This window comes from Salvelinus namaycush, chromosome 27 (assembly GCF_016432855.1).
Source record: "Salvelinus namaycush isolate Seneca chromosome 27, SaNama_1.0, whole genome shotgun sequence".
NCBI classification, from domain to species: Eukaryota; Metazoa; Chordata; class Actinopteri; order Salmoniformes; family Salmonidae; genus Salvelinus; species Salvelinus namaycush.
Genome location: NC_052333.1, coordinates 38,874,182 through 38,884,286, shown reverse-complemented (window position 1 = coordinate 38,884,286; position 10,105 = coordinate 38,874,182).

Below are 10,105 nucleotides of genomic sequence, written 5' to 3'. Positions count from 1 at the left end.
TCACTTTTATTCATTTACATTATTTATACTATAATATAAAGCTCCATAACGAATATCTTAATACTGTACTATGGATACCATTATATACCCTTATAGAAGTCATAAAATGACTAAGCCTAGTTCATACCCTTCGTGTGCAACACAAGAACACTTCACAAAATGCTGATCCTGCGTTCTTGTGTAGTGTTTTTTGTGTAGCTGCTTGTAGTTATTTCTTGTGTACGTATGTAGGGTATAAACTACGCTTTAGTCCCATGTCATCAAATGAATACCTAAATTAAAATGAAAAATTATAAAAGATACAATATTAATCAAAATCTGCAATACAAATGGTTTATTAAAACAACCATTAAAAAGTATGTAAGTGATTGAAAAATAAAATACATATTTCCTCAAAGCCCAAAAAGTTTAGCACCACTTTCCTAATCGTAAGAGTAGAAGCTGCTGTCGGCCTACCCTCCTTGTCATTTTTTAATTTAGGCTAAATATCTACATCAAATTTAGAGGCTGCAATGGACGTGGATCAATGATTACAATAGGGAGAGGGCATCAGATGTACAGCACATCTAGTCAATTGGTTGGGCTTCTTATCTTATCTTCCTAATCACAGGAGAAGCTGTAGATGTCTGAATGACATTTAGAAGCTCACATTCCTAGTTACAGGAGTGGGAGCTAATAAGGGATCAAAAGACCCAGATGGAATTTTGGTGTTAAGTAGCCTATAGTGGATCTTCCTTAAGGAGTATAAACTAATGGTAAGCTAGTCCACTGACAGCCTGGTTCAAATATAGCAGCATTAGGGGACTCAAAATGAAAACAAAAATGAACAACAAAAATAAAAATGTTGTATTGAGGCCAGTTGTGGTGTCCTCCTCAGATGTAGCCTGGCAAAAGCAACTGACATGGGCTGCACGTCATCCAAGCTACCCATCAGAGGAGCCAGAGGACTTGCAGGTGACCAAGCGTTTCCAGGCCTTCTGGACTCCCCAGAAGAAGTCCCGGATGCCTTTCCTCATCTTGGATAATTTAACTGGCAAGAAGATGAAAATATGTAAGAATTTCAGATGGACAATTGTCTGATAAAACAATAATTTATTACTTCTTTATATATAATTGTCCCATAACAACATTTCCCCCCAGGAATACTCACTCATAGGTGGAGAATCCACAGCAATGTACATCTCTGGCAGGTCTGTAGTGTCTTTAAGGACAATGCTCATCTTGGACTGTGATCAGAATTCAAGGATGCACAATTAAACTTCAATTTCACTTCCTTTACATATTCCTATAATTATACAACTGTACTTACTGGTGCCGATATCAAAAAGCACAACCAATGACCATTCAAGAGTAATCTGAGCTTGTTTTACCTTTCTGCCGGTGGCATAATACACCCCCTCAGATTCTGCATCCTCCACATCATCACTGCATGAGTCTTCAAGGTCTGAGGTCTCGCTGGGCACTGAGGGTTTCAAGATGGCCAGTAGCTTGTGGGAAACAATGACAGAGACAATGGAAAGCATCTCCTGATCCTCAAATAAATCGTCAATTTTCAAGGAGCGTTTCAAACGCTTGACCTTCCCAAGGTCAGTGTAGATGGCATCTGCCAGCTTCGATGTCATCTTAGAATTGAAACTTTTTTGCTGAATTCCCATTTCCTCAATCAGATATTTGGCCACCTCATCATCGAACAATCGGATCAGCTCAGTCCCCAGATCACTGATCTGGATGCGCTGATGTTTGTTGGTCCTTTTTGGCATACGGCATATCTTCTTGACAAGCTTCATCAGGACTTCTTCTAATATAAGCTCCCTAGTGAAGCTGCTGGAACCGGATGTCACTTGTTCCACAGTGGACCACTCCGGCTGTTCAATCTCAGTCTTGATGCTGCTCTGCTCAGCTTTCTTATTCAAAGATTGACGGGTTGTCATTTCATTAAACAAGGCTGTCAATTCTTTCAAGTTGAGTGTAGATTCCAGATTTTTGGTGCCTTGAAGTTTGGATGGTGCATCCATAATTGCGTTCGTGACAAGACAGACAATGTCCTTGTGCAGCTTGGGTGCCTTGTGGCACAGTATCTTCTGTAGGGCTTCCTCTGTGCCATAGCGTTGCATCAACTTTCTATGCACAGACAGCACCAGCTGAAAGATGTCTGTTGCCTTCAGGCAGACATTTGCTTCCCTCCACCTGTTAGTCACCCTCACCCACAGAGCACTGGACAGCTTGTTGGTCACATCCTCAACTAGGGTCCAGCTGGCCAGTTTATCCTGGGTCCGAGGAACAATCAGAGACCGCAGCCGGACAATGATATCCATCACCGCCTCTACGTGAACAATAATATACACCGGTTGGGATGCCTTCACCTCAGCCGAGCCACATCGGCTCTTAACCATGACCTTGTCCTGGTCTGTCCTTAGGCAGATGTCTGAGGAGAGCGGCCGGACAGAGACTTTGGGTACGATTGAACCCAGACGGTTAACTTCCCTGGTGACTGCACTCGCAATGGCTGTTGTCATCTCCCCGCTGCCGCGGCTCAAAGCTCGCCTCAGAGCATCAGGAGAGCCCATGTGCTCCTCCAGCTCTCTGCAGAGGGCACTTACAATCCTTGCACTTGAGGGGCGGGAGTACGGCGTCTTGAGATCCTTGGTCATTTCCAATGCTGAGGTAACGTCTGGGGAATCGGACATGTCCCGAAGGACAGAAACCACCATGTCCATTGCCACATCAGAGAGAGTGGTGGTTGGGGATGACACAGGTGATGCAAAGTCCTCTGAGTCAAGCTCATACCCATGAAGCAGCTTGGTGATCAGGTCTACAACCACCTCTGGTGTGGAATGTAGACTGGGAGAGTCCTTGTCGGAGTTCTCAATCATACAGGATTCAATTTCACTCAAAGCCCTTCTGACCATGATGTTTGTCTCAGAGTCATCGGGTACATGGTTCTCTTTGAGAGGTTTGATACCTGCCTCACACAGCTCTTTCACATGGATGTTCTCAGAAGACATCACTGCTTCTTGAATAGTAGGTGGTTGATTGGCTATGGTTGTAGCCATGATTGTCCTTACCATCAGAGGACAAAGCTTCGCAACCAGTTCATACTGTAGCTTAAAGCTCTCAGAGCGGCTGTCGTTCATGGGTACCTCAGGGATGTCAAGGCCCTGAAATAGCATCTTCCGTACCAGTTTGCCCACTACACCCTCCAGCAGGCAATTAGTAGGGCTCGGGGTCTCATACCCTCTGCCACTGGAAGGTAACTCTTGCTTCTTGTGAAGGCCATGAATGGCCTCACTTTGCGCAATACAACCCTCAACAGGCAACTCCTCTACTGCAATCGTGTGCACAACCACATTGACGTCGTTGGTGTGGGGTCCAATCAAAAGCTTCTTATAGGTTGGGTCTGTGACATATTGTAAAACACCCCCGCCTGTCTTTAAGTTCTGAGCTTTATCTCCAAATGTCCTATCCAGGAGACACAATACTGACTCAGATAGTGGGTCAGTGAACTCCTGGAGCGCTAGGCTGCTCTCAACTTCGAAGGGGCTGAGGCTGCAGCTGATCTGGGAGCTGTAATAAGAAGCCTGCAGCTCTCTCTTGGACTCCAATGTGTCATGCAGCTTTGGATATAAGGCATCTGCAATGGAGTCTGTGAGCCGCTCATCCAAATTAACAGAGAAAATATTATTCAGGCTTTTGTTGGAAGCCTCCTCTTTGGTTTTCCTCAGGATGTCCCGCACAGCTTCCCTTGGGGCAGAACCAGAAGTGCAAGCATGTCCATTGGATGGTGTCTGGGTGCCAGTAAGGGATTCCTTGATCAAGAAACTCTGGAGTTCGGTGGCCACTTCCTTACACATCTCCCTTCTGATCTTCAGAACAGCAGGTGTCAGTGTAGCTTTCTCGGAGGTCAAAGGTGTCAGAACTCTGGTCAAAGTTGAGGGGCATCTGAGATGATCACCCAGACCCTCTATGTCATCAGAGCAGGACACCTTGGCAACTTGAAATAAAACCGAACTAATAAGGTTCTGAGCCACAGCAGATGATTTTGCTGATGCTGCCTGGAGTGTCTCTAAACTAACCTGATTGGAGGCAGCCATCTTTGTTGTTGCCCTGGTAATGATGTTACTCACAGGCTTGATGGAGTAGCTCATAAACTGGGATCTCAGGCTTTCAAAGACTCCCTTCACTCGTTCTGCCTTTAGGTCTTTGTCAGTGGCAAATACACACGACTGAACAGCATGGAGAGATACAGGGAGAGGAAAGCCCAAGGGTGAAGCCACATCTGTGATATGGATGGAGCACTCTCCTGAGAGGTTCTCACTGTCTAGTGTGTTCTGGATTCCAAGCAGTGTTGTGCTGAGTATCCTCCTGTCATGGGGAAGCACTCCCCTCAGTGCAGAAGAGGACCGGCTCTGTGGTGCTGGTGTGCTGCATGGTGTTGATGCACCAGAGACGTCACTTCCACTGTCATCATCTTTTTTGGTCCTCATTATAATAAGGATTTCGTCAATGATCTCATCACTGTAGACTTCTAAGTCCTCTGTGATAACATGGGCCGTTGGGGTGGCGATACTCAGAGTACGACCCCCAAGAAGTTTCAAGGACGTCTCCGACCCACTGCCAAGAGGGCCAACAGACACACATTGCAGTGTTTCGCTGGATGATGACGAACAACTGGAGGAGAGATCAAGCAGCTCCTCCTCCAAAGTCGGAGAGGAGCAAAGAATTCCCTCCATTTTCAGGACAGAGATAACATCCGCAAGTGTTGAATCTACAAGGTCCTCACCTAGTGGGCTACTCCTTAAGTGGCTGACAAACACCCTTGTAGGAGAATGGGAGACTGTGGTGGGAGATGGAGAGCCCTCCTCACCATTCACACTTGACCGCGCCTCCACAATTGCTAAAGACTGGGAGATGACGGAACATACAAGTCCGCCAGCCCGCTCAATAATGGAGGGGAGGGAAACATCCAAAGGGGCTGGAGGTGTCACACTCCCTCCTTGGCCATTTCTATCTTGGCTGAGGCAGATCGACGAGACCTCAGTAGCAAATTGATTCTCCCGCACAGGGCTGCTGCTAGAGTCATGTCCAGGAACAGTTGAAATAGAGCTCACAGCCAGGGAGCAGGGAATGTGACTCCTACTGTCTAAAAGCTTGATAGAGCACGAGGAGGGGCGGCTTCTGGAGGGGAGGTTGGTGTTGGTCTCGTCGCTGGAGAGTAAGGAGGAGAAAGGGGCAAAGGTCAGTTTGACAGGGATGACATGCCCACGACCTACCACAGCAGATAAGGTTCCAGAGTAGTCAGTGGCAGTAGGTGGTTTAGCAGATTGTAGTTTAGCAGGTGGTGGTATAGCAGATCGTAGTTTAGCAGCTGGTGGTTTAGCAGGTGGTGGTTTAGCAGGTGGTGGTATAGCAGATCGTAGTTTAGCAGGTGGTGGTTTAGCAGATGGTAGTTTAGCAGATTGTAGTTTAGCAGGTGACGGTTTATCAGATGGTGGTTTAGCAGGTGATGGTTTAGCAGATGGGTGCCTGGTAGAACGTGGCCTAGTAGCCAGGAGGTTCTTAGTAGAGATCTGACTGGAGGAAGAGTGTGCTCGTTCCTCACTGGACAGAGAACTGCTGCTACAACAAGTCTGGACAGCAGTGACTGGTTCATCAATGGAGATTGGGGAGGACCTACTGTCAGGACTCTGAGTGAGACAGATCACATTGACTTTGGAGAGTAGGGAGGTACAGCTGACAGAGCCCTGGGTTGAATCTTCGTTAGTGTCTTTGCTGATGGGGAGCAAACTCTCTGCAGCACTTTCTGAAGCTCTCAGCCTTATAAGGTCAACCAAGGCAGGGATCAGGATGCCATTTACCTCCTCCAATACTGAGCTTGTTATGTGCCCAATCATGAGCAGCAAGTCCCTAACAGTCATCTGTATATATGAACACAGAAAGGTACATCAACACAATTGATTAAGATTTACATTATGTTGGAAATCAAAACACATGTTAATCCATATCCAAAATATTTTTAAAGTAAATATAACAAGTATACCTTTCATTTTTTGTTGTTGCAATTATTCTATATCAAATGTGTGGTCTCCATTGTTGCAACTTAATCATCTTCCTCATCTAGACTTTTACATTTACCAAAGTGGCAAACACATATTACATCATATCATCCAAATACAGTGGCAAGACAAAGTATATGAACCCTATTGGAATTATCTGAATTTCTGCATGAATTGGTCATAAAATTAGATTTAATCTTCATCTAAGTCACAACAACAGATTAACACATTCTGCTTAAACTAATAACACACAAATGATTGTATTTTTTTTGTCTATACTGAATACATAATTTAAACATTCAGTGTAAGTTGAAAAAAGTATGTGAACCCCAAGGCTAATGACTTCTCCAAAAGCTAATTGGAGTCAGCTAACCTGGAGTACAATCATTGAGACGAGATTGGAGATGTTGGTTAGAGCTGCCTGCCCTAAAAAAACTCACAAAATTTGAGTTTGCTATTCACAAGAAGCATTGTCTGATGTGAACCATGCCTCAAACAAAAGAGATCTCAGAAGACCCAATATTAAGAATTGTTGACTTGCATAAAGCTGGAAAGGGTTACAAAAGTATCGCTAAAAGCCTTGATGTTCATCACTCCACGGTTACACAAATTGTATATAAATGGAGAAAGTTCAGCACTGTTGCTACTCTCCCTAGGAGTGGCCGCCCTGCAAAGATGACTGCAAGAGCACAGCGTAGAATGCTCAATGAGGTTAAGAAGAATCTTAGAGTGTTAGCTGAAGACTTAAAGAAATCTCTGGAACATCCTAACATCTCTGATGACGAGTCTACGATACGTAAAACACTAAACAAGAATGGTGTTCATGGGAGGACACCACGGAAGAAGCCACCGACTGTCCAAATAAAAACATTGCTTCACGTTTGAAGTTCGCAAAAGAGCATCTGGATGTTCCACAGCGCTACTGGCAAAATATTCTGTGGAGAGATTAAACTAAAGTTGAGTTGTTTGAAAGGAACACACAACACTGTGGAGAAAAAAAAAGCACAGCACACCAATATCAAAACCTCATCCCAACTGTAAAGTATGGTGAAGGGAGCATCATATCATGGTTTGGAGCTGGTTTGCTGCCTCGGGGTCTGGACAGCTAGCTATCGTCGATGGAAAAATTCATTGCCAAGTTTATCAAACATTTTGTTGGAGAATGTAAGGCTGTTCGCCAATTGAAGCTCAACAGAAGTTGGGTGATGCAACAGGACAACGACCCAAAACACCAAAGTAAATCAACAACAGAATGGCTGCAACAGAAGAAAATATGCCTTCTGGAGTGGCCCAGTCAGAGTACTGACCTCAACCCGATTGAGATGCTGTGGCAGGGCCTCAAGAGAGCAGTTCACACCAGACATCCCAAGAATATTGCTAAACTGAAACAGTTTTGTAAAGAGGAATGGTATAAAATTCCTCCTGACCGTTGCGCAGGTCTGATCTGCAACTACAGAAAACGTTGAGGTTATTGCTGCCAAAGTAGGGTCAACCATTTATTAAAACCAAGGGTTCACAAACAACCACATTTATTTTCAGCAAACTTAACATGTGTAAATAATTGTATGAACATACAAGATTGAACAACTGAGACAAACTGAACATGTGGCTAACAGAAATGGAATAATGTGTCCCTGAACAAGGGGGGGGGGGTTCAACATCAAAAGTAAGTCGGTATCTGGTGTGGCCACCAGCTGCATTAAGTACTGCAGTGCATCTCCTCCTCATGGACTGCACCAGATTTGCCAGTTCTTGCTGTGAGATGTTACCCCACTCTTCCACCAAGGCACCTGCAAGTTCCAGGACATTTCTGGGGGGGATGGCCCTAGCCCTCACCCGCTGATCCAACAGCTCCCAGACGTGCTCAATGGAATTGAGATACGAGCTCTTCGCTGGCCATGGCAGAACACGGACATTCCTGTCTTGCTGGAAATCTCGCACAGAACGAGCAGTATGGCTGGTGGCGTTGTCATGCTGGAGGGTCATGTCAGGATAAGCCTGCAGGAAGGGTACCACATGAGGGAGGAGGTTGTCTTCCCTGTAACGCACAGCGTTGACACTGCCTGCAATAACAACAAGCTCAACCGATGATGCAGTGACACACCGCCCAAGACCATGACAGACCCTCCACCTCCAAATCGATCCCGCTCCAGAGTACAGGCCTCGGTGTAACGCTCATTCCTTCGACGATAAACGCGAATCCGACCATCACCCCTGGTGAAACAAAACGATGACACATCAGTGAAGAGCACTTTTTGACAGTCCTGTCTGGTCCAGCGATGGTGGGTTTGTGCCCATTGGCGACGTTGTTGCCGGTTTCCTTACAACAGGCCTACAAGCCCTCAGTCCAGCCTCTCTCAGCCTATTGCGGACAGTCTGAGCACTGTGGAGGGATTGTGCGTTCCTGGTGTAACTCGGGCAGTTGTTGTTGCCATCCTGTACCTGTCCCACAGGTGTGATGTTTGGATGTACCGATCCTGTGCAGGTGTTGTTACACGAGGTCTGCCACTGCGAGGACGATCAGCTGTCCGTCCTGTCTCCCTGTAGTACTGTCTTAGGCGTCTCACAGTACGGAAATTGCCATTTATTGCCCTGGCCACATCTGCAGTCCTCATGCCTCCTTGCAGCATGCCTAAGGCACGTTCAAACAAATGAGCAGGGACCCTGGGCATCTTTCTTTTGGTGTTTTTCAGAGTCAGAGTCTCTGGGCGCGAACCCAGAGACTCTGGTGGCACAGCTAGCGCTGCGATGCAGTGCCCTAGACCACTGCGCCACCCGGGAGGCCCCCGATTGTTTTTTTGTTCGCTTATTGACTTTGTAGTAACTTATTTTTTTACTTATTTTGTACATAATATTGCCGCTACCGTCTCTTACAACCGAGAATAACTTCTAGACATCAGGACCCTCAATAACTCACCACAGACTAGCAGAATCCTCTTTTTCCTTTCACGACTCTGATGAGCCCGACGCAAAGGATATGCTGCTTCCTTGGGAACAGGCCCCGATCCCCGTGAAGAGGAGGTGGAGAAAGAGGGGCAAAAGGTCCGGCTGCCTTCTCAGAATTCAAAGGCGATCGAAAATACCTCCACTTCCCTCCATTCTGCTAGCAAACGTGCAATCTTTGGACAATAAAATCAACAAGTTACGCGGAAGTTTAAGCTACCAACGAGACATTATCATCTTATGCTTCACGGAGTCGTGGCTGAATGACGACAACATTGACATACAGCTGGCTGGTTATACTATGTACCGGGGGGATAGAACAGTGGCGTCTGGTAAGACAAGGGGCGGCGGTCTATGTATTTTTGTTAACAACAGCTGGTGCATGATATCTAAGGAAGTCTCGAGCTATTGCTCACCTGAGGTAGAGTTTCTCATGATAAGCTGTAGACCACACTACCTCCTGAAAGAGTTTTCATCTGTATTCTATGTAGCTGTTTACATACCACCGCAGTCAGAGGCTGGCACTAAGACAGCATTGAATGAGCTATAATCCGCCAGTACACCACATCAGTCATTGGCTTCATCATTAAGTGCGTTGATGACGTCGTCCCCACAGTGACTGTACGTACATACCCCAACCAGAAGCCGTGGATTACAGGCAGCATCCGCACTGAGCTAAATGCTAGAGATGCCACTTTCAAGGAGCGGGACTCTAACCCGGAAGCGTATAAGAAATCCCGCTATGCCCTCCAACGAACCATCAAACAGGAAAAGCGTCAATACAGGACTAAGATTGAATTGTACTACACCGGCTCTGACGCTCGCCCTGATGTGGCAGGGCTTGCAAACTATTACAGACTACAGGGGGAAACACAGCCGAGAGCTGCCCAGTGACACGAGCCTACCAGATGAGCTAAACTACTTCTATGCTCGCTTCGAAGCAAATAACACAGAAACATGCATGAGAACACCAGCTGTTCTGGAAGACTGTGTGATCACGTTCTCCGCAGCCGATGTGAGTAAGACCTTTAAACAGGTCAACATTCACAAGGCCGCAGGACCAGACAGATTACCAGGACGTGTACTGCGAGCACGCGCTGACCAACTGG